This window comes from Pinus tabuliformis, chromosome 1_1 (genome assembly GCF_031772625.1).
Source record: "Pinus tabuliformis cultivar Carrire ecotype Pingquan chromosome 1_1, CPIR1, whole genome shotgun sequence".
NCBI lineage: Eukaryota > Viridiplantae > Streptophyta > Pinopsida > Pinales > Pinaceae > Pinus > Pinus tabuliformis.
The window spans coordinates 23,816,056-23,841,185 of record NC_142297.1 but is presented as its reverse complement, the minus strand read 5'-3'; positions in this window follow the sequence as shown (position 1 = coordinate 23,841,185).

Below are 25,130 nucleotides of genomic sequence, written 5' to 3'. Positions count from 1 at the left end.
ATAAATCACTCTTATATAGTGATATTAAAATTTGATTAAAATATTTTAAATAAGTTGTATATTTTGTAATTTTAATGGAGAGACAAATATGCATTTTAATATTTTCTTGGAGTGATATTGGGGTCATAAGTTGAATTTTGGGGAATTTTGTAATATTTGGAGTAATATGATGTAATTTTTTGTAAATTTGGAGTAATAAGGTGTAATATTTATTCTGTTGTTGTATATTTGAAGTGATAAAGTTGTAACTCGATGTAATGTCTTTACTTTGAAGGGGGGGGGGGGGGGGGGGGTTGTTCTGAAAAGTTAACTAGCTAGAGTTGAAGAAGACAAATTACAAGAGGCGCATTGTAAAAGTCAAGTTTTAAAAGTTTCATTGTAAAATTTCAAAGAAGTTGACTAGAGTCTATTATCACTCAGATTTTCCTTAGAAGTTATTTAAAAGAAGGAAAGGATCTAGAAGGTAACTACAAACCAACTTTTAGACTTAGGTGCTAGCCCACGTAGTCAAGAGAGGGCTCTCTCTTTATGATTTAGCTATGTTTGAAAAGATTTTAGGCTAGTATTGATGTTCAAGGAGGTTGTTTTGTTTGATATTGGTGGAGTTTTGAAACAAATGTGAAAATTAGGCTTTAGGCCATTGGGCTATGGAGTCAATCAGGGGTCATTCACTGGATTAAGTCAAATTATTGAGGTATGAGTTCAATAGGCAGGATAACAGAGTAAAAACAAACTTTGGGGATTGAATGGGTGATATTTCTGCTCAAAACTAGAGGGCAATCAAGAATCCTCAAGTTAGGATTAGAAAGAGGAAAGGAAGATAGGTCAACTAGCAGAGGGCAATTAAGAATCCTATACCAGGGACTTATTAGAGAAAAACTACAGGGATAAAGGAGCAATTAAGAATTCCTTTATCGAAATAGTTTAGAAGAAAACATATAAATGGTAGATTGTTGATAGGAGAGAGCAATAAAGCTAATTCTGATATACTTTGACTATTTTACCATTTAGATTTTAGATGCATGAAACATTGAAACATATAGAAAACAAATAAAATAACAAGGATAGAATACTTATTTGTGATCATGCTGCACGAGAATTTGATGAAATGTCCTCAACTTTCAATCCTTTTCCAGCAAAAAATCCAAGTTTGATTACAAGAGCTTTATCAGCTTGATAGCATAGATATACATAAGTGTAATAGAATCCACCCACACCACTTCAAATGGAGAAGTATTTATACAAAAATTACATCAAAAATACCTCATAACTATATGAGACTTATTCTAGGAAAGATACAAAATATCTTTTACAAAAATATAGAGATAGATGTAAAACTGATTGTTGCTATCCCTTTATTCATGCATGAGCTGGAGGTTGAAGCTTGGATTTTCCTCTTATTTTTGTTGTGGTGATTATGTGTTGGATCTTTGTTCACTTTTCCCTACTGATACTCTTTATCTGTTCCTGATAATCGTTACCTATTTACCAGACTTTACCTCAATGAATATTTTTCATTTACCTCAAAATTACCATAGTAAATTATAGGATTTCGAGCATATTGGTCCACCATTCTTCATTGGATATCTTCATCCTGGTCAATTTCTTGTATATTTCATCAACCTCAGTGTGCTTTGCAAAATTGGGTTGGGTTGTGAACAAGTGTTTTACTTCATGCTCAATATAGAAGAGATTTTCTAAACCATCATACAACACTTTTCCAGTTGGTAGTGCTTTCACTGTGGAAGAGCTGGCTTGACTTTTGGCTTGCTGGTGCAGTTTATCAATGTAGTCTACCTGAGTCATCAACTTGTCATTTATGACTAGTGGGTTTGGAAGTCCTTTATTCATTAGAATGCCAAATTTTTCCATGAAATCATCTATGTCCTCTTGAATACTTTGACATCTTCTTTCCAGGTTAAGCATCAAGTTCTTTTTAGTAATGACTTTCTTCACTTCAAAAATAATACCAGTTTGATCCTCGATCTCCCATTGTTCCAGTTGTTCCCTACTTTTGCTATTAAAAAAATTGATCCATTAAGTTGCCTCTTTAGGCTTGTCTCCCAATTCTTCCTTGGTATTTTGTATGGCCTCAGTAGCTAGTTTAACTAACTCAATCTGTTCAGAAATGATCTAAATATAAGACCAAATATCATTGATGGAATCAATGATATTGGTCCATAAAATCCCTTTGATATCTCTTAAGGGCTTTTCAAATGTTAAGTCATTCTCTAATGTTTTTATTCTATCAGTCGTCTTTCTGTTCTTTCTTTCTTCTTCAATGTAGTTAATCTGTGATATCTCATAATTATGCTCCAAGCTAGTAACCATTTCTTTTAATTTTTTTTATCTCAGTTGCTTGGATTTTCATTTCCTCCATGGACTTGATTAAGTCCTCTATTTTCTTTGTTGAAGTTGATGCTGCTTCAGAAGTACATGTTGTTATTGTTACTGGAAGAGTTGTTGCTAGGGGATTGTTGGGTGCCAAAGCTACTGCAACAGTAGATGGCACTGTTGTAGAAACTATGGGCACTATAGTTTGAGGCATGATGGTCGACTCACCCTGTTTAGACTGCAAAGATTTTTCTAGCTCTTGCTATGTTTCCTTCAACTGCTCATTCAACTGAAGGATCAAATCCATTAGTTATTCCTTGTTTTTTTTTTCAATTACTTCTTTTTTTGTGTGGATGTTCTAGGGGAGGGAGTCTGAGCTATTTCCTACGTGCAACAATGTCATCATTCTTTTTCTTTATCAAATTTTCTACTGCCTTAACATCTTTGGGATCCTGTCCCAACTCAATTACTAGGTATTCCAATGATTTGATCCTGGTATCCTTAGCCTGAGAAGATGCTCTTTCCAATTGTAGCTGTGTTATAGTATTAATTAGAGAATTCTCCAATTGATGTGTAGTGATGGCTTTACTGTTCAATTTTGAATAGACCATCTCACCTGTTTTCTTATGGAGCTCAATTTGGTCAATTGGGTGGATGTCTTTGGCAAGAACTTCAAAATTTGTCTTGAAATAATTAGCCATGGACTTTGGCTATTGTACCATTGGTTTCAAAACAATCATTTGCATTTTTCCCTCTTTGATGTCAAAAGCTGACATCAATCTGGTCTGATTTGTAGGTGCCATTTTCAAATAATGGGCATAGGTATAAGGTTTGAGCTTCTCATTCCTAGCCTTAATTTCTTCATATTTTTCCTTTAAATCATGGCTCTGTTTTGAAGCTACTCTCATTGATGACACTTCTACACTTTGTTGTCTTCTTAATGCCTGTGTTTAGGAGGTAGATGGTGTCTCCCCTACTAATGTTGTATGCACAATGTCACTTCTGGTTTCTTCATATTCCTCTTCAGATAAAGGATTCAATCTTACCTTTCTACATACACTTGATCCAATGGTACTATGGAGGGGCCGGTCTCATTTCTACTTATTTTTTTAATCCTTTCCTCATTAAGATGAGGTTTCAATATTGGAGGATTGCCCATGTTTGTATCAATTTGGGTCAATTCCTCAAAAATACTTTGGGAACCTGAATCTTTTTGTTGTATTGAAGTCTCTGGCTGTACTGATGTTTCTGGTTGTACTGAAGTTTCTACACTATTCTCCTGTGTTGGCCTTTGTGAAGAATCCTCGGGCACCTGTTCAAAGGAATCTAGATCAAGTCTCTTTTCCAAATCTTTCATAACATTTTCTACTTCAACTTGAGTACTATCTTGTTCTACAAGTGTTCCCTCCACCCATTCATTTTGATTTGCATATTGTTCTATCTCTGGAATACTATGATGGATGTAGGGGGATAGTTTATGCTTCTGCCTTCTGTCACAGGTGAAGCTATGAGGATCATAAGGCCAGATGAAACTCTTTTTCAATCTCATTCTCCCAAGGATTTCTTATGCTTCTTTCCTTGCTTTTCTATTGTTGCAAATGAATGGTCCTAGGTGGTCTTTTATTCTTAACTGGGCTTCCTTCTTAGCCTTCATGAAGTGGATTTCATCAGAATTGATCATTTTCTTGTAGTACTCTAGGGCAAATAATCGCATGGGAAGGTACTTGGGCAGCTTGAAGGGAGGCAGTTCACATCCATAAATTCTAATTTCGGTATGGTTCTGGTATAAATACCAGTCCCCAACCTTGTATTGCTTGGATAATTGAAGAATTCTTTTGATATCATCACTGATTCTAGGAGGGGGATTTCCTATCAACATGGTAGTGATTGGATGCACAAATTTATCAATAAAATCTGTATAAGGATATGGAGAAGATGGTGAATTATGGAAAATGGAAGCCCAGAATATGAATTACCTCGGGTTCTGTCTGGTGTCAAGATTTTGCACAAAGAAAGGGAATTTGTCACTCTGATAATAAAGGAAAAGATGATAAAGGACTGAAGAATATTTGAAGACTCTCTCATTCTCTAATCTCATGAATGGGTCATGCATTGTATCAGCAATGAATGTGGCATAGTCATATTTGGCTGCAGGAGGTTTACCAGGGGTGAAAATAGACATGTAGGCTAAGGTCAACTCATATACATACTCACTAGTAGTAAAAACCCAAAATGCAAGCAATCATGGTGATGATATCCTGACCCAGATTTGTAAAGAAGCTTGACATATAAGGAGGGGGTTCTTTTGGCCTGTATATTTCTTCCATGAAGGGCTAACAGACTTGGTTAATTTTGGAACTGGACATCCTTGAATATTTATCAAGTAAATCAACAATTGAAAGCGGAGTGAGGTTCTGGCCAGACTGTAATTGCAACATTTTGTTTATAGACTCAGCTGTAATAGTGAAAAGAATTTCCTGGTTAGGGGACATCACAACTCTTAGATTGGGATTGTAGTTTACATGGCATTGGTGGACAATATTTGGGAAAATATGGACAGTGGGGAACTGATATTTAAGGAGATTTGACTCCCAAAGACCTATTTTATCAGCATTGTTCAAATAATTGTCCCAATGTCTACAAAATAGCTTCAAGGGGGTTTCATTAAAAGTAAGGTCCTTAATTTCAAAATATTTATTATCCAAGGGAAGGTGGTCCAAATCCCTATGGGGAGTAGCGATTGGTGCGACATTCATGGTGATAGGAGTTTCCATCCTTGGTTATTATGTATTCAAGGAAGAAAGTTGGGGTTTTCAAGGAATTCAGATGAAACAGGTGCTTGGGGAAGCCTTAGGGCTAAGAAACCACTTAATTGCTACAGAATTACTTGCATTTGGAGCAATTTAGTGGGAGTTTAGTATAAAAACAGGGTTTCTGAGAAGGAAATGTGGTAAATACTTGTTTTCAGTTGACTGTCATGACAAATGGCTACAGTGAAGGCTTTGATGGGTGCACAAAGTAGTCTACAGTGGTCTGGAGTTCAGCAGCTAATGGTGGTTGACGGTTGAAGGTCAGTTGCTGGACTGGATGTACTTTGTGCATGCATGAAAGGAAAAAGTCACTTTATTGGTAAAAATGGAAAACAATGCATATTTTGTTTTTATGCACAAAGTCAATGACTTTTGGCGGGTGAATGAAAATGACAGTTGGATTTAACTACCTGATGGGACACTTTGTCATTTAGTAGAGGCGGTAAGCGTGAGTGGTAATGGTTTTCATTGTACAGCTTTTGGGAGGTTGGTGTTTTTGGCAGAGGGTCGTGCGATGTCGTAGACTGGCTGACACGTAGCATCGGAAAAAGTCAAAACTGCTTGTATCGTGTGGCTAATGTTCGACCCAAAGGCCTATGTGATATGGGTGAGGTCCGTTGGATGTGGGAAGGCCAATCAAATGGTAGTTGGCAATGGGAAGTGGTAGAGGGTTAATGGAGGGGCTCGATCATAATTAAAGGGCTTTAATTTTATCGGGGGAGATATGAATGGTACAGAGGCTATTTAACTAATCCAGGTGATTAATTAATCCCTCTTTAACATGATGGGGGTTTGGTTCTTAACTAATCACAGTTCGATTAATTAATTCGACTCAATTAACTTTTATTATGGTTTATTTTGCAAACCATATGGCTTGATATTTATTTATTATGGGGTTTTATTAATAATACGGGAAAGGGTAAGAATGTTTTAAGAGTTAAATAATAATAAGAATTAGGAGTTAATATGATTTATGGAAAAAGAAAATTCGCTAAGTAAATGTCTCCAAAAATATATTCATCATCTAACATTATAACTTAGGCTTAAAATGTGTTTGGGGGGTTTTTATGAAGAACCATATATTTTCCTAAGTAAAAAAGTGATTTTGCCTTAGGAAAAGAGTTTGAAGGAAATGAATGAAATATGGAGGGGGTGAAATTTGATGAAGGGGTTTTAACACTCAAGCCTTACAAGTTATTGGGTTGAGGGTCTGGTCCCTCCTGAAGTCAGAGAAATGATCTGAGCCCCTTTAACTTTCAGGTTGTTGGTGCCTTTAGTACTTATGGGGAATTAGTAAAAGTTAGGGAAAAAATGAGTGAGGAAGTTAATTAGTTTGATTTTGTCTGTGATGTAATTGTATTTATTGTCATCCATGTCTTTAAATTCTTTTGATCATGAAAGTATATGACTTGAGCTTTGGATAATCATTCATCACACATAATTCTGCAACCATTCATCTACTTACCCTACTTACTTATCCTACCATTTTATCTTCTTTTATTAGGGCGCACTTAAATTGGAAAAACCTTATCAAAACCTTTTCTTTTATTTTACAATGGTATTCTAACTAAGTCTAACCTTATTACATCCAAGGGCTTAGATTAAACTGTTGAGTATCATTTTATTCACTCTACCTATCTACTTATTTGCCAAGATTACACTGTTTGGTCAGATTTTATTCTCTATTTCTAAGCATAAAATTGAGAACATGGAATAACTGATGAGCCCCAAAAATGGACAATTATTTGGGCTCATTCAACCTCCTAATTTGACTTAATCCACCATTCTCATTAGTTTATTGCATGTTTTTGATTATATTTATGTTAATAGAGTGAATTTGGTTAGTCATTATGCCAACAAGTCTAATGGGTGCTTTGTGTAGCCTTTTTGGTCAATTTGGAGACAAAATTGAAGGTCTTAATGAGCACTTGGCAGCCAAATTCGTGGGAAGACAAGGGAGAGGATTTGTAGGAAGGTGTCCCCTTCATTTATGGGCCCTTACCTCGAATTCTCCACCATCAGCTCAGAGTTCAAGGGCCACCGAATCAATCAGCACAAGGGCAACCAAGCAAGTCAAGTAGGACTGCTGTTAACTCCAAGTTTTGGGCAGCCGAGTCCCTAAAGTTTAGGAGGACTGTTGGGTCCTCAATTTGTATAAATAAGAAGGCTTAGGGCCTCATTTTGTTTAGCCAGTGGATGTTAGCTAGTTAGCCAGTAGATAGTAGCTAGTGGTTAGTCATTTTGTAGCCATTAGTTAGCTAGTTTGTAGTTCGATTTTTATGCAATAGATTATCTTTGCTTTCAGCTAATGTTCAAGTTCTTGTGGACAGTTTTGATGTAACTCTTCATTTCTTGATCAATAAAGATGAATCCAGCTTTGCACCAGATCTAAATCTCTCTTAGGAGGCTGTAGCTCTTGGGGTTGGGCCCATCTCAAGCGCCCAGTACCTCCTTCGTTTATCTTTATGTGTTTGTTACGTTCTTAAAATAAAATCTGCTATTTAGATTTAGATCTTGCTTCGTTATTTAGATTTCTTTCGATGGTTAAAGTAGTTGTTTATGTTTAGAATATATTGGTAGGATAATAACAGGAAAAAGCTCCAAAAAAGGGTCAGCAAACGCTTTTGGTTTCACCTCTTCCTTATTGGATCAGGGGCTGGAGTTGAAGTAACCATGCTGTCCCAAACTCAAACACTTTCTTTGCTTCACCATGCAATCATTAGTGTTTGAATCTCGTTCGTAGAACTTGATATCAGTTTGGATGCATGCTTAGGTTTATGATCACTTAGTTTCATAGTTGTTTCACATGGTTTCACTGCAAATAAACTTCTGTTCATTTCCTTTTGTTGTTAGGTCAGATTAGAGTGAAGTAACTAGGTCATAGGTTTTATAACTAGATCTTTGTTTTCTTGCATGTCTTTGTTTGTTCAGTTTGAAAAACCACTTGCAGAGTACCTGTTATCCTTCCTTACCTGCCCATACTCCATCCAACCTACCTGCTTCATCCTTCACTTATAAACCTTACCTTACATTTGCCTCATCTGCTTACTTTGCCATGATTCTCATCTTCTTATGCAACATCGCTTCATCCATCCTTGAACAAATCCAATCGCTCCTTAGCCTCATCCACCAAGTCCTAGACCTCTTTACACCCCTATTTCACCTCCATACTCATTCCTCCATCTTTTTCCCTCCATCCATGCTCCAAAATCCCATTCCGAAACATCCTGTAGAAGAATTACAGAACTTCCTGTAGAAACCCCTGCAGACTTCCTGTAGAAGTTCATAAACACGGTTGCATGGCATCCAGACTTTGTGAAACTCTCTGAAAGGATGTTAGGGACCCCTTAGACCCTCTCTGAACCTTCCCAAACTTTCCCAAGCATTTATCCTCCTTGATCCACCTCTGCACAGTGAAAAGCTAGTTAAAAGCACATGCATGATAATTCCAACAACTTAATCAAAAATACAAAAATATGTTTTCTTCAGATAGCGATAACTTAGACACATGAATTTTACCTTTCTAGAAGTAATGGCATCTCTTTCAGTAGTTTGCATGCTCTCCTTTGCGTCAGTAGGACTAGCTGGTAGAATTAGGGTTTGCGTTTCGTTTTTGTCTTTCGGTTTCTTTTTGCAATTAGATTGGCTTCCTTCGAGTTAGCTTTCGTCCATCAATTAAAAAGCTTCTTCTAAGAGCTCATAGAAGTTGGCTTAAGCTCCTAGCGGACTTGTGCCAGCTGACCAAGTGACAGCTGCGGCAAGAGCTAGTACTTGTGCATACAGCACCGTCGCTTCCAAGTTTGTTACGAACTACCGGGTTGATAAAATTAGAGAAGGAAGCTCCACGAGTTGTAGCATTATTGCAACAATACTGGAGCCCACCATCTTTTTGGCACCGTTGCCAGGGAAGCGTCAGAGTAGTGGTGATTGCCGCTTTTCTTCTATTTTCCTACTCTCGCCTTCTGCTAAATAGTTTATTTCATTTCCATTTTTGTAATTTCATTTCTGCAAAAGTAAAGTAGATATTTCCTTCTTTCATAGATTAGCATTTCAATTCCGCAATTTCATTTCTGCAAGCGTAGATTAGCATTTCAATTCCGCAAGCGTAGACTAGCATTTCATTCATGCAATTTCATTTGAGCAAAATAGATTAGTCCTTTCCTGCTTTCATTTCAATTCCGCATTTTCATTTTAGCAAGATAGTTAGTTGCAGTTCAATCTATTTTAGTTTTGCAGGTACCAGAGAAGAAAAATACAAAAATCAATCAAAAAGATTTCCTTTCATGCCTTGTAGGAGTAGAGATAAGTTAGAAAAATGATTTCACAACACCCCCCATTGCCTCACACAGCCAACCTTCTCTCTTCTTCGATGGCTGTGACTAAGAAGAACCCCTGGATGGACATCAAGACATATTTGAAGAACCTCTAGGGGAGAAGAAGAAGAAACCATTCCTCTGGAGCAAATGGCTACAAGCAGAAATGTTGGGAGCAGTCCCTTGTCCAAAGACGAATATGAAGATTAGATATGTTAACACCCAGGTTGTTCCCTATGACTCCCAAGGGAATACGGCCGGGGTAACCACTAACCAATCTTTGGATCACAGCTTCTAGCCAAACTATGATCAGAGAGGGCTCTCTCTTTATGAGTTGTCTCTGTTATGATGGTGTTTTAGGCTAGCTATTATGATCAGGTTTTGGTTTATGTTTTGGTTGAAGGATTTCTTTCAGTTCTTATGATATAGTGTTTAGATAGTGAAATACCATTGGGCAATGGAGTCTGGAGTTGTGAAATGATTTGATATGCTGGACTGGTGGTGTTCAAACTGCAGGGCCTATTGCGTATTTCAGACAAACAAAATTAGCTTGAATGGTGATGTATGTCAACCAACAGAAAGCAATTAAGAATTTTCTATTAAGTTGGTGAGGTGAAAGTGAACACACTGCACAGGAACAAAGCTTGAATTCCTGTGACAAAGGCCACTGTGAAAGGTGTATTCTGAAAGTGCAGCAGTTAAGAATTACACTTTATATAGATTACAGCTGAAGAAAACATTCATAAACAACACAGATTGAACTCAGGGTACTCAGTGAGTAAATCCTGAAAGTTATTCTTTTTCTTTGTTGCTTAGTATTGAAAATCAGATAACATATATGGATTTTAACACAACAACTAATTGACAGAGAGAGATACAGAGACTTATTGTATGGTGAAATACACAGGAATCCAGCAGTTATCAACAGACACCAGAACGCATCCAACACCTCAGAAATCCGAGAAATTCCATTGCTTTCTTTATTAACTTCTGAAAAGATTACAGCATAAGAGCTTCTTCAGGAGAAATCAACAACAACCCTTGCAAGCTCATGCGAAGGGGACTTTATAGCAAGCTTATACAAAATATCTCAGGTATTGAGTCATCTGAGAGAGAAAATATCTTCATAAATGCGTATAGAAAGTAGGAAAAGAAGTTATTGTAACTCTGAATGCAGCATAAATGCTCTTTATGTCTGTCAGAGGGTAAATTGACCTTTGGAGCTCATTGAGTCGGTTTGCTTTAACGCTGAATGATGCGTCTTTATTTCTTGCTGCGCTGTATTTTCTCGGCCCTGCCACCTGTAGTCTTCTTTTTCTACTTTGTTGGCCGATGTATCTGCTGAGTTGGCTCAACTTTAATCCATCATGCATGCTGATCTCGTTGAACTGTGTCCTGCACGACCACTGATACTCTTTTAAGAAACAAAAATTGTTAAGTGACTCCCTGTTTACAAAATCTTCTGTATTGCATTTGTCCACCATTCTTGCGTAGGGAGTTGATGCCTGAGAATAGCATCCATTGTTTCCTCTGCCTCTGTGTATTTGAAGAATTTGGGAGCTACCCCAAACAGGTGATTAATATCATTCATTATGAAAAACAGATTCTCTACTCTGTTGTAAAGAGACTGTCCTGTGGCTGGCCCTGTTTCCTCTGAGGTGCTGGGCTTATCATTGATCTGGCTGGTGGCAAATGTATTGACCCTTTTAGCATATTGGTCATGTGTGAATAATCTCCTTGCGTTGTTCAGTAAGCCAGGGAGTCCTCTGCTTTCCAATACTTGAAACTTTTCTAGAAACTTGTTCACCTCAGTCTGCATATCTTGGGTTCTTCTCTCCAATGTCTGCACAAAGTTTCTCAGTGTGAGAACCCTTTTAACCATTTGGATGGTGTCAGTTCTGTTTGTAATTCCCATGGCAGTTAACTGGGAACTTGTTCTGTGGTTAAGTACATTGATCATTCTAGTGGCCACTTCAGGCATACTGCCCAATTGAGCTCTCGATCTGTGAATCTCCCTCTGTGCCTTTGGGATGAGCTCTAGTTGCTCATGGATAGTTTCGATGTATGGCCATTGCTCATTGATAGATTTACCAATGTTAGCCCATAGCACTACTTTCAATTCAGCCACCACTTTATCTAACTTGAGATCATTCTCTAGCTCTTTTATTTTGTTTTTTAGGGCTTTCACCTCCCTTTCTTTCTCTGCCACGGTTTGTTTGGATTTATCATATCTATCATTGATTTTAGCCAGAGAATCTTTGGCTGAATTGAGCTCCAACATTTGAGCTTCCAGGACTTGGATTTCATTTTTCAGCTTTTGCATATCTAGGCTTTGGGCCTGCTCTGTAGTTGTTGGCGCTGCTGAAGTAGATGTTGCCGTTTGTTCGGTCTGTTGAGGAGGAGGTGCAGTGATAGGAGCAGTTTCCTCCAGATTGATTATCTGAGGTGGAGGCTGAGAAGTTTTCCCTTCTTCTCTTTGTTTCAGAGATGCCTGTAATGCTGCCTTTGCAGCCTCTGATTCTCCCATTTTCTCCTGTGTTTGGACCAGCTGTTTATAAATGGAGATTAATAAATCTGTAGTGTCCTTCTCATGCCTTTGTTGGGCTACCTCATCTCTCTGAGGGTGAATGGTAGCTGGGATCTTGATTTTCTTTCTCATGGCAGCCATGTCAGCATCCCTTAGCTTCAAGATTTCCTGTATCCCTGAAATATCTTTGGGATCATGCCCTATTTCAACGATTATGTCTTCAAGGGACCTTATTCTGTTGTCCTTCGCCTGGGAGGATGCTTTCTCCAATTCCAGTTGAGAGGCTGTGGCATTGAGGCTGCTCTTTAGCTTATAATTTTCCAATGTTTCATCTGCTAAAGAGGCATACACCATTTCACCAGTCTGTTTATGCAGTTCAATTTTGTCCATTGGGTGTATGTCTTTGGCCATGACCTCCAGGTTGGTCCTGAGGTAATCTGAGGCAGATTGGGGTTGTAGTGTTGTAGGCATAAAATGACTCATGATCATTTTGCCTTCACCTACATCAAAGGCAGACATAAGTCTCTGCTGATTAGAAGGAGCCATGTTTAGCAGATGATTGTACAGTTGTACTTTGATAGGCTCATTCCTCCTTTTGATGTCTATGAATTGTTGTTTGATGCTTACTTGTCCTTCTCTTTGCTGGCTGGAGGAGCTAACCTCCCCTCCCATAGCCCTGTCCTGTTCCTGCTGGAAGGAACTTGCTGAAGCTTCTCTGCTGGGTGGGCCCATGCCCAATGCTTGTCTTATTGCTGCATCATCCTCAGAAAAGTCATTTAATCTCTGTCTCTTCTCTCCCTGGTTGATAGATGAAGTGAGGGGAGTTTCTCTATCCCTTTTTCTGCTTAAGTCCTCCTTTTGAGGAGTTTGGAGGACCAAGGCATCGGTGGTGACTTCTGGCCTAGGAGGCACTATGTTCTGAGCCTGTTGCTCAGTGGAAGTTGGAGTATTAATTACCCTCTCCTGCTGTAAGGGCTGCTGAATGTCATGTTGCCCTTCTTCTTGCTGCAGATTTTGTTGCTGTTGTTGCTCTGCCTGCTGCTGCCCTCCTTTATCTGTTTGCTCTTGGGTCACTGGAGGTGACTACTCCTTCTCCTGATGTGTCTGCTCTGTGTCCATTTGTTTTTCTTTGCCTCTGCTGGATATATTCTCAGTAGCCTTGGTAGTTTGCTGCTTGGCAGTTGTGGAGGATTCAGCTGCTCCCGTTTGTGTGCTTGGAAGTGTGAATACCTGTGAACAAAGCTCAAGGTCAACCATCTTCTTTAGATTCCTTAGTGCCCTGTTGTTCAGCTCTTCTTGTGACAAGGGCTCTTCTAAGGTCCCTCTCCTCCATTTGTCTTGGTTTGCATACTTTTCAATGTGAGGGATATTATGGTGATCATAGGCAGATAACTTATATTTGAGCCTCCTCGTAGTTATGAAATGATTAGGGTCATAGGGAACCCATAGGAAACTGGTTTGCAGGCCAAGGGCCTCAAGCATTCTCTCTGCTTCCCTCCATCCTTGCTCCCTCTCATTATAGATAAAATGGCCAAGTTGGCTTTTGACCTTCAACTGTGCTTTTTTACCCTTTCCTGAAAAATGAAGCACATCAACTCTGCCAAATTGCCTAAAGTACTCTAGGGCAAATAGCCTCATAGGCACATATTTGGGTAGTTTGAAAGGAGGTAGATCACACCCATATATCCTGATGACAGTGTGGTTTTGGTAGAAGTACCAATCCCCAATGCTATAAGCTTTTGACAGCTGAAGAATCCTTTGCATATCATCAGTGAGTCTTGGAGGAGGTGAGCTCATCAGCATTGCCATGGCTGGATGGATGAACAGGTCCATGAATTCACAATAAGTGTATGGAGACTCAGGTCTGATGTGGAAGATAGAAGACCAATAGACCACTGATCTAGGATTGCCTTGGGCATCCATTCTTTTGATTGAAAAGTGAAACTTCTCATGTTGATGGTACAAAATCAAATGGTAAATGTAGGAGGTGTATTTGAACATCCTGTCCCTTCTTAAATTCATCAATTGCTCATGAATCTTGTCTGATATGTAGGTGGCATAATCATAGCAGATTGGTGACTTGCCAGGAGCAAATGTAAGCATCATTACCAGCACAGTTGAATCAATATGCTCAATTGAACTGTATCCCAAGATGGGAGAAATCATATCTGCAAGGTCTCTACCCAGTTCATTGAGATATACATGAAGAATTGGAGGGCCCATCACAATCTTAGTTTTGATGTATAATTGATTAAATTTAACAATTTGAGCATCTGTGAGTTTATCCCCTTGTTTTATCAGGTTTATCAGTGACAGAGGAACCAACTTCTTCTGAGGTTTGAAGCAAAGCATGTCTCTGATAGCTTGAGGGGTAACATAAAAAAGTACTGAACCAGATGGGTCAACAACAGCCCTCTGAGAGACATCATATTGTTCAGCACAGAGGTGGATTAGCTCAGGGAACTGGTTGACCTGTGGGAGCTTGAAAGTAGGGATGGAAGACTCCCATAAGCCCAATACATCTGTCCCTTTTTCATGCTTGGTTTTCAACTCATTCAACAGATGAAGGTGGAATTTGCTGCTCATAAGCTTCTCTTCTGTAATTTGGTAATCCATATCTGCCAAGGCTTGCCATTTCAAATTCTTTTGAGGGGCATTCAGGGGTTGGACATTTAGTACTACAGGAGGGACTAATGGGTCCATGGTTTTTCTAGGATTGTGGGTAGAGTTGCTATGCAAAGCAACACAATCAGGTTTTCTTCAATGAAAGATGTGAATTGTAGAGGACAGAGAGTGAATGCGAAGGTTGTAGCAGTTGCAATACTGCTTTTGAACAAAATAGAGCAGTAGCAGAACTGAGCAGAGTTTTCTTTGTGGTGAATTTGTTTCTTGCAGGTAGCTGGTTCACGATTGCACGAACCAACGAGGAATTTCCACTAAATTTGCCCAATGTGGCCTCCTAAACGTGTAATGGTAGCACTGGTTTGGTATGAATGCTGGTACGGTGGAGTTTTAATGGTGAAATTGGCGTTTTAAGGTCTGCTCATAGGCTATACCCGGAATTCACGGAAAAATGGACTTGCAGAGTGAAAATGGAGAATACCTGGTGAATTTCGTCGGCTCAATCTTGCTAATGCGTGAGTGATGGACGCTCTGGCGGACTCGAAATTTCCTCAGCAGGCTGGTGCAAGTTTTATACGTAAATTGCATGCAGAACAAACAGTGCAGCTTTTACCAAAAATAGCAAAGAACGCGAAATTTTCGGTCTAAATATGGATTTTGGCGATTTTGGCGCGTTTTTGTGCTGATGTCAGCATGACGTCATAGGTGGGGTCAGGGTCGGATGACGTCAGCATGACGTCATCAGGCCAGGTGGCGGGCTCTGATTGGTCCACGGGGATGGTGAGGTGGCAGGATAGGTCAGCCAATGGTTGAGCAGGAGGTTGACGTGACGGCACAAGTGGCAGTGACGTGGGGTGATGGGGAAACGACGTGGTGATGACGTAATGCAAATGGAATGGGCGGAAACCAGAAACCGGAGGCGGTTTCATATCGCACCGCTTACGGTACGGTGGCGGTAAGTGTCAGTTGTACCTCCGATGAGCCGTGGAGGGGACGCGTGGCTACTGCATGACGTAGCCAATAATACGGCCGTGGGAAGATATCGCCCTGACAGAGGATCTGCTCCGATGCAGTGATGGCCGTCAGATCTGGGGGGCATGATCGGACGGCTATCGGAGGGTTGATGTGATAGGGGGATAGGGCGGGTAACCAACGGTCGTCGGAAAGGGTCCGATGCCTTGAGAGCCTTTGGATCTTCAATTCTTTAATCGGACGGTCGTCGGGAGGACGAAGGGATCGACAGGTAAGGGGAGGGGCGGGGATTATTTTAATAATTATTCTGGGGATCTGTGCATGGGCGGAAAACTTTGGTATAGTGGGTTTAGAATTTTCTGTGGAAATGCGCCCGCCCTTTGGACTTTAGGTAAAACGAAAAAAGTGGGTTTTGATGTTTTTAGCCATTTGAAGCGGGTAAGGGTATAAACAAGGCCTTTTTAGGAGGTTTTATCTGTAAATGGGGGTTAAAAGTGAGAAAATGGACTTGTAAAGGGGAAAGGGGGTTTGGCTTAGGCTTATCACAATGACCAGATGTCATTTGATCCCTTTTAAAGAACATATGGCTATAATGCCAAGGGGAGGGATATTTATACAAAATTTGGGGTTTATACACCATGGTGTTAATACTAGTAGGGGAAAGGCAATATAGGGGATTTACATAGTAGAGTTAGAGTTAATATGGATGGGGGGAGTGAATGGAGGGAGAAAATACTAAGTTTACTTGAAACTCACTTAGTTTAGGGAGTAGATCAAAATGAAAAGATTTTAGACAAGAAATGTGGCTTCTAAAAAGATTAAGAACCACCATGAAACCATAATTTTTCCATGAACCTCAGCTGATGAGGGGGTGTTAGTAAATGACATGAAAAGGGAAGAGGGAAGTTAGTCATGCTTTCTGTTGCAACTTATGAAGAAGAACACCTTGTCAACTGATTGACTTTGCTCTGGTAAACATAGTTAACACATTTGCAATGGTAAAGATAACCTTTCTGCAACCCCAACTACTTACCCAGCTACTTGCCTAGCATTTTTTATTTCTTCTTGGAGGGTGCACTTGGACTTGCAGACCCTTACTTGCCTTTTCTTTTCTTTGGCTTTTCTTTTGTTTTGCTATCTACTTTTACCCTTATCTCTTCCAAGGTCCCAGATTAAGCTGTTGGGAGCCTTTTCTTCTCTACCTGAACTACTTGTCTGCCAAGTTTAAACAGTTTGGACAGACTTTCTTCTCTAATCTTAAACTACAAATTTAAACCATGGAATGATCCAGATTAGACTGTTGGACCCTCCATCAAAATTGGGATGTATTAATCTATTTACACACCTTGCACTTCCTTGGAAATATGTGATCTTTGAATGATCAAACCAGAGCATATTTGGACCTTCCCTTACCAATCATGAAATATGAAACCTATTGGTATAGGTAGCTAACAGTGGCTCCACATGGGGATGGTGTTTCATTTGAAAGACCAAGATCAGCAGGTCAGAATGCCTTGGCCTTCTACTGCTTTTATGAACTTGGAGTTTTGCTGCTCTGAATTGCCCAAATTGTGTGCTTTCCTTCTTGGTAGACCTCTAATTCTATTTATCTTCGCTGGCAGTCAATAAACTTGAACAAAACTGTATTATTACAATCTAAACAGAAAATCATCTATACAGTTGGGTATGTACAATGGAAGCCCATGCTGTACTTATGGGTGGTATTCAAAATAGTGCTTCAGCATCCTGCCATTCACAGGACCTTCATCCAAGTTAGTTTCACTAAGACTTTTTAGGAAGTAAGTGTTATTACCTTGCACTGCTTGGACAGCAAATGGTCCTCTCCATAAGGAATCAAATTTTCCATGTTTTCCTTTCTCTTCTCTTCTTGCATCCCACTTGAGGACTTTATCACCAATATTGAAATCTTCTGCTTTGGTTTTTCTGTCAAAGGCTTTCTTTAGTTTTTCTTGTAATACCTGAACTCTGCTGAAAACTTGATCTCTGGTTTGCTGCAGACATATGATTTGATTTATCCTTCTTTGCATATCATTTGGTTCTGCTTGGCTTTCTTGAAGAAGCTTCATAACAGGCACTCCTAGTGAAGAGGGGAATTTGGCCTCTAATCCATAAACCAACTCATATGGGCTGGTCCCAATTGATCTTTTGGTTGTTAGTCTATCTGCCCATAAGGCATTGACTAGTTTTTTGTGCCAGTTCTTTTTGTTCTCTTCAAGTACCTTCTTTATAATGTTTACAAGGCTTTTGTTTGATGATTCAGCAAGGCCATTTCCTTGGGGATAATATGCAGTAGAATGGCCCAAAGTAATATGAAATTTGTGACAGAAATTCACCATTTTCTTGGATCTGAAGGCAGCAGCATTGTCTGTAATAATTTTATCAGGGCAGCCAAACCTAGCCAGTATGTTGTTCTCCAAGAACTGAATGATTACTGAATCATTTGCTTGTCTGCATGGGGCAGCTTCAATCCACTTAGTGAAGTAGTCTGTGGCTGTTAAGATCCATCTATGTTGGCCTGAAGATGAGGGATGAATTTCCCCAATGAAGTCTAGGCCCCATTGTTGAAAAGGTCTCTCTGTTGCAATAGGCCTCAAGGGAAGTGGCAGCAGCTGTCTTTTTCCCTCAAAGACTTGACATTTATGACATGGGGTAGTGAATTTATTGACATCAGAGAACATGGTGGGCCAGTAGTAACTAGCCCTTAGTATCTTATCCACAGTGGACTTCCAGTACAAGTGTCCACCACAGTCTCCTGCATGAAACTCCTGCATGATATTGTTAGTTTCATTTTCAATTAAACAGTGCAGCAATATCCCTTCATGGTTTTTCCAAAGTAAATTGCCATCCATCACACAAAATCTTGATGTTTTCATTTTTAAGAACCTACACTTAGTTTTGGACAGTCCTGGGGGAGCACACAGGTTTTGTAACACATAACAGATATCAGAGTACCAGGGAGATTGTTGAAAGGCTACATTGATCTTTGGAGTCGCCAGCTCTGTTTCACTGTCCAGCTGATTGATGTCTAGGGCTTGAAAATTTGTTTCTGTCATTAATTTGGCCAAGCCTTGCCCTTTTATTAATTTTGTAGGTTTTATCTCAATGTCAAATTCCAAGATGCTGGCAATCCATTTTCCTCTTCTTCCTTCTAAATTTTCTTGGGTGAGAATGTCTTTGACAATAGGACTCGACACATATGCTATGACATGGGAATAAAGGATATAAATCCTAAAGTCTTTGATTGCTTTGACTAAAGCATAAGCTTGTTTTTCCATGATTTGATACTTCAAAGGTGCATCTCTGAGAGCTTTGCTAAAGAAAGCAATTGGCTTCTCATTTCCTTGGTCATCCTTTTGTAATAAAACAACAGCAATAGTATGTTGGGAAGCAAAAGAGAAAATGATAAATTCTCTTTCAAACTGAGGATTGGTCAAGACTGGGGTTTGGGTAAGGGCCAATTTTATACCTTCAAATGCTTGATTGGCTTCAACAGTCCACTTGACTTTTGAATCTTTTTTCAGCATGTTATTTAATAATCTGATTAGCTCTGCTAGGTTTGGGATAAACCTCCTCAAGAAATTGATTTTTCCCAAGAATCCCTGTAATTCTTTGACATTCCTTGGGTGAGGCATTTGCAGGATAGCCTGTATCCTATCTGGATCAATTCTAATGCCATCTTTTGAGATGATGTGTCCTAAGAGCTTGCCTTCTTCTAAACCAAAGAGGGACTTCTTCGGATTCAAGGAAATTCCATATTTTCTGCATTTTAAGAAGATCTGTCTCAGATGTTTTATATGTTCTTGGTCTGATTTTGATAAAGGTGTTAGGTCATCTAGATAAATGACTAAAAAGTCATGAATCTCCTTTGCAAAAGCAATGTCCATTGCTCTTTAAAATGTTGCCCCTGCATTCTTCAATCCAAAAGGCATCTTTACATATTTGAAAGTTCCCCACGGAGTTGTAAATGTTGTTTTGTCCTGATCATCAGGGTGAACTAAGATCTGATTAAAACCTGAAAATCCATCCAGCAATGAGATCCTTGAGGCCCCCACCACCCTTTGAAGAATGTGATCCATCTTGGGTAAGGGGTAGTTATCTTTTATGGATACTTGGTTTAGATTCCTTAAGTCCACACACAGCCTGATCTCACCTGTTTTCTTTCTTGTAGGGACTAAGTTGGAGATCCATTCAGAGAATCTGATTGGTGCTATGATGCCTGCTTTGAACATTTTTTGTACCTCTTGTTCCATTGCTGGGAGAAGCATAGGATTGATTCTCCTCAGTTTTTGTTTAAAGGGCTTTTGATCAGGTTTGAGAGGGATGGTGTGTTGGATTACAGAGGTGTCATAGGACTTTAGGTCCTCATAGCTCCATGCAAAAACATCCTGGAACTCTTTGAAGAGGTCAATGTATTTTGGTTTTTGGTCAGGAGGTAAGGAAGCAGATAATTTAATTATCTTGGGTTTGTCAATTGTACCTATGTTGCACTCTTCAATTGCTGCATTCAGGGGCTGCATTTTTGGCTTCCTGGGAATATCATTTGAATCAAAAATGTCTTCTAGTGGGGTTAGGCCTGTTGGTAGAAAATTGTCCTTTAGCTCAATGATCTCAGTTTCAGCATTGGACACTCCTTCTTCCCAGTCAACTTGTTGAATTTGCTGGATGTTTTCTATATTGAAAATAGTTGGATTCAGCATTTGTTTCGCAGTCCTAGGTGATATTGGCTGAGCAGTCTGTTGAAACTGTATTTGTGATGGACTTGCTCCATTAAGTTTTTGTGATTGACTTGCTGTCTCAAGTATTTGTGATTGACTTGCTGTCTCATTGTCAATATTTAATCCTGCAAATTCTTGCTGCAGAGTTAAAAACTGGTTTATTTGCTTGTCATCCTCAAATACTTGCCAATCATTGATGTTGTTTGGAATAGAGGGTCTGTGTTTTACTTCAGCTGTGAAACAATGGTGGGGCTCAAAGGGCAACTTGCAGGTACTTGCAAAGGTGGCTAAACTATGAGCATGCAGATTTTGGGTTCTGGGAATTTTAGTAATTTGGAACTCAGAAAAGAAGTTATTTACCTCAGCAACAGCAGACCTATAAGTCCTTAGTCTTTTGTCATTGGTGACAAAGTTTCCTTTCACTTGTTGGATAACTAAATCTGAATCTCCCATGATTGAAACCCTCGCAGCTTGTAAGAATTTTGCCAACTTGAGTCCTAGTAAAAGGGCTTCATATTCTGCCATGTTATTAGTACATCTGAAATTCAGTCTATAGGCTCTGCCTTCTGCATGACTATTTTCTTTGTTGTGTACCCAAACTCCAGCTCCTGCCCCTAATTTGTTGACCGAGCCATCAAATTCAAGGAACCATAGAATATCTTGTTGGGGAGGAGGTTTTATGATCTGTTCATGGGCTGGTAAAGTTAGTAGCAATTGTGGTTTTTTCTCTAGCTTGTCTTCTAGGACAGTCTCATCATTTAATTGGATGTTCTTGACATTTAAGGCAGCAGCACTATCAAATGTTTGTTTGACTGTTGTTTCATAAGTGATACTACTCTCATTTGCATCTTCCTCCTGTATGAGTATCTTGGTTTCAACTTCACCTTTTGAGGGAGTAGTTGTATCATTGAAGAGAATGTATGAGTCTATGTCTGAATGGACAACATATATAGGAAAATTTTGAGGTTTTTCTTCACTGCTGACCATGTACTTCATTAGTGTTTCTCTGTACAGTCTTTTTGGTTGCCCAAATACAGATATGGTGGCATATGACATGTCTAATTGTAGGGAACCTTGGAGTTTAGCTCCCCATGATCTTGATAACAACATTCCATACTTAGGTGGGATATCAGCAACTACCACATCCATTAGGATTGTCTTGTTTGGGTATTGAACTAGAGAGACACATAAGTCTTTTATGAGACCTAGACACTTGACTTGGCTGGAGTCAAAGGAAAACAGATCCTTGTATGGTCTTGTTATGTCTAAATTCAATCTTTCCATGACTGCTTTTGGCATAAGATTGTGAGAGGCACCTGAGTCAAACATTGCATTATGTAGTACTTTGTCATGAATATGTAAACTGACATAAAAAGGCAGTACCCCTGTGACTACTATTTTCCCATCCACTTCTGGGCCAAACAGGAGTTCTGGGGTGTCATCCAGTACATTGACATCATCTTTGTTACTAGTGAGTTGTAGGGACCTTTTGATTTGTAATTTATAGCTGTCATGCTTGGCTAATTCTAAGAGAGGAATAGCTATTTTTATTTTTCCAATTTCTGTTTCAAGATCAAAAGGTTTCTCAGATTGGGTCTTGGAGTTATAGATGACAGTTCTTTCCTTGTTTATTACATCTTCTTCCTGATTTTTGTTTTGACCTTGGGACTTATCCTTTTTACTCATTTCTTGAGGAGTAATGTTTAAATTAGGATGAGAAGAGGAAGTGTCCAGAGACTGCTGTATTAAAGACAGTGGTTCAGTGATCTCCTCAACAATCACTTCTTCTGTAGATGAATTTGTTTTGTCATTAGGTTCTGTGACTATAACTCCTTTAGGCTGCTGATTATCCTTTTTCTTTTCAGGATGGCTAACATTCACAGTTCTGCTCCTTAGCTTGTATTGTTTATGGACTTCATATACAGCAGTGTCATAGCCTTGTTTGAAATCAAAGGATTGACCTGATTTAGTTTGGAACTGTTTGGTTTCCTCATCCTCATGATCTTCTTGTGTTAAGAAAACTTGACTTTCACCATCTAGCCCTATTAGGTTAATCTCAGGATCTTCATTGGGCTCTGCTGAAGTGGAGGTTTCAACATAATTTTCTTGGAAAGGGGGTCTTATTTCTTGATCAGCACTGGTTTTGCCAATGCATGGGTTTCGAGTTCTCCTAAAATTTGGATTCCTAGGAGGGTTGTTTTGTGGAGCTTCCCATGATGATTTTCTTTCAACCGATTCCACTCTATCACCTAATCTTTTCATTCCATTTAATATGGCATCAAGCTTTTGATCAAAGGCAGAGGGCTCTTCTTTGAAGACAGTCCTCTTTTCCAACCTTGCCCTGTTTCTTTTGGCAATCAGGTTGGCTTCCACTGTGACCGCAACCCTTTGGGCTTCTTCCAAGGATTGACAGTCCCTTTCCTTTAATTGATAGGCCATGTCAGGGTCAAAACCATCAGGGAATTTGTACAAGGCTAAATCAGGAGGAGGTCTTAGATTCAGCGGAATTGAGTTATACAAATTATTAAATCTTGCACAATACTCCAAAACAGTCTCTTAGGGACCTCTTCTGATGGTGTCATATTCCCCAAGTATGTGCAGAGGATCTTTCTTTTTCTCCCATCTACTAGTAAAGGCCTGATATAGTTCAGCAGGAGTTGTAATGGAGTTTGCATTCAGGGATCTAAACCAAGTTCTAACATCCCCAGTTAGGCTTTGAACAAACATCCTCATTCTGACACTGTCATCATCTATTTCATAGGTCTCAAAATGGTCTTGCATTCTTTTGGCATGCTGGGCAGCTGTTAGAGGGCCATTGGAGTCAAAATATGAAATTTTGGTTTGGTAATCTTGTGGTAGGGCTGCAGCATTAGCTGGTATCTGCAAGGGTGCATATCTGTTAGCCATATTTACTGGGTTTAGAGGATTAACAGGGGTAGCTGGGATAATAGGAACAATTGGTATCACAGGGGTAATAAGTAGGGGTGAACCTAGAAGGTTAGTCAAGGGGATATGTGCAGTGGATGAGGATATGAAAGGGGGACTTTGAGATGCGGATGATGAACTAGGGGAACTAGGGGTAGACCTGAAAAGGACCTTGCATGGAGTAGGTATAAGGTTAGGATGATCTGGCTCTGAAGTCAGAACAGCAGGCTGCTCCTGCTTTTGCTGCCTCCTAACGTTTCTTGGGATGGTATTTGGATTATCAACAATGGTAGGTGGATTAGGGTCAGGATTTGCCCTAGTGTGTCGTGGATTTCTCTTAGGAGCCAGTTTCTAACTGTTTTTTAGGATTTTTGTGGGAAATTTTGTATCTGCAGGACTGGATGAGGATTTTGGAATGGCTATATATTCTCAGAGCTAAGATGAAGATTCCCCAAACAAGCTCCTCCCAAAAACTGCTAATGTGATACAAAAACAGATTAAGGCCTCTTGACTTATTTCAGGCTTGATAGTAGCTTATGGAATATATATAGTAATTAAAAATCTCAAGCACTCCCCAGTGGAGTCGCCAATTATGTTAACACCCAGGTTGTTCCCTATGACTCCCAAGGGAATACGGCCGGGGTAACCACTAACCAATCTTTGGATCACAGCTTCTAGCCAAACTATGATCAGAGAGGGCTCTCTCTTTATGAGTTGTCTCTGTTATGATGGTGTTTTAGGCTAGCTATTATGCTCAGGTTTTGGTTTATGTTTTGGTTGAAGGATTTCTTTCAGTTCTTATGATATAGTGTTTAGATAGTGAAATACCATTGGGCAATGGAGTCTGGAGTTGTGAAATGATTTGATATGCTGGACTGGTGGTGTTCAAACTGCAGGGCCTATTGCGTATTTCAGACAAACAAAATTAGCTTGAATGGTGATGTATGTCAACCAACAGAAAGCAATTAAGAATTTTCTATTAAGTTGGTGAGGTGAAAGTGAACACACTGCACAGGAGCAAAGCTTGAATTCCTGTGACAAAGGCCACTGTGAAAGGTGTATTCTGAAAGTGCAGCAGTTAAGAATTACACTTTATATAGATTACAGCTGAAGAAAACATTCATAAACAACACAGATTGAACTCAGGGTACTCAGTGAGTAAATCCTGAAAGTTATTCTTTTTCTTTGTTGCTTAGTATTGAAAATCAGATAACATATATGGATTTTAACACAACAACTAATTGACAGAGAGAGATACAGAGACTTATTGTATGGTGAAATACACAGGAATCCAGCAGTTATCAACAGACACCAGAACGCATCCAACACCTTAGAAATCCGAGAAATTCCATTGCTTTCTTTATTAACTTCTGAAAATATTACAGCATAAGAGCTTCTTCAGGAGAAATCAACAACAACCCTTGCAAGCTCATGCGAAGGGAACTTTATAGCTTGCTTATACAAAATATCTCAGGTATTGAGTCATCTGAGAGAGAAAATATCTTCATAAATGCGTATAGAAAGTAGGAAAAGAAGTTATTGTAACTCTGAATGCAGCATAAATGCTCTTTATGTCTGTCAGAGGGTAAATTGACCTTTGGAGCTCATTGAGTCGGTTTGCTTTAACGCTGAATGATGCGTCTTTATTTCTTGCTGCGCTGTATTTTCTCGGCCCTGCCACCTGTAGTCTTCTTTTTCTTCTTTGTTGGCCGATGTATCTGCTAAGTTGGCTCAACTTTAATCTATCATGCATGCTGATCTCGTTGAACTGTGTCCTGCACGACCACTGATACTCTTTTAAGAAACAAAAATTGTTAAGTGACTCCCTGTTTACAAAATCTTCTGTATTGCATTTGTCCACCATTCTTGCGTAGGGAGTTGATGCCTGAGA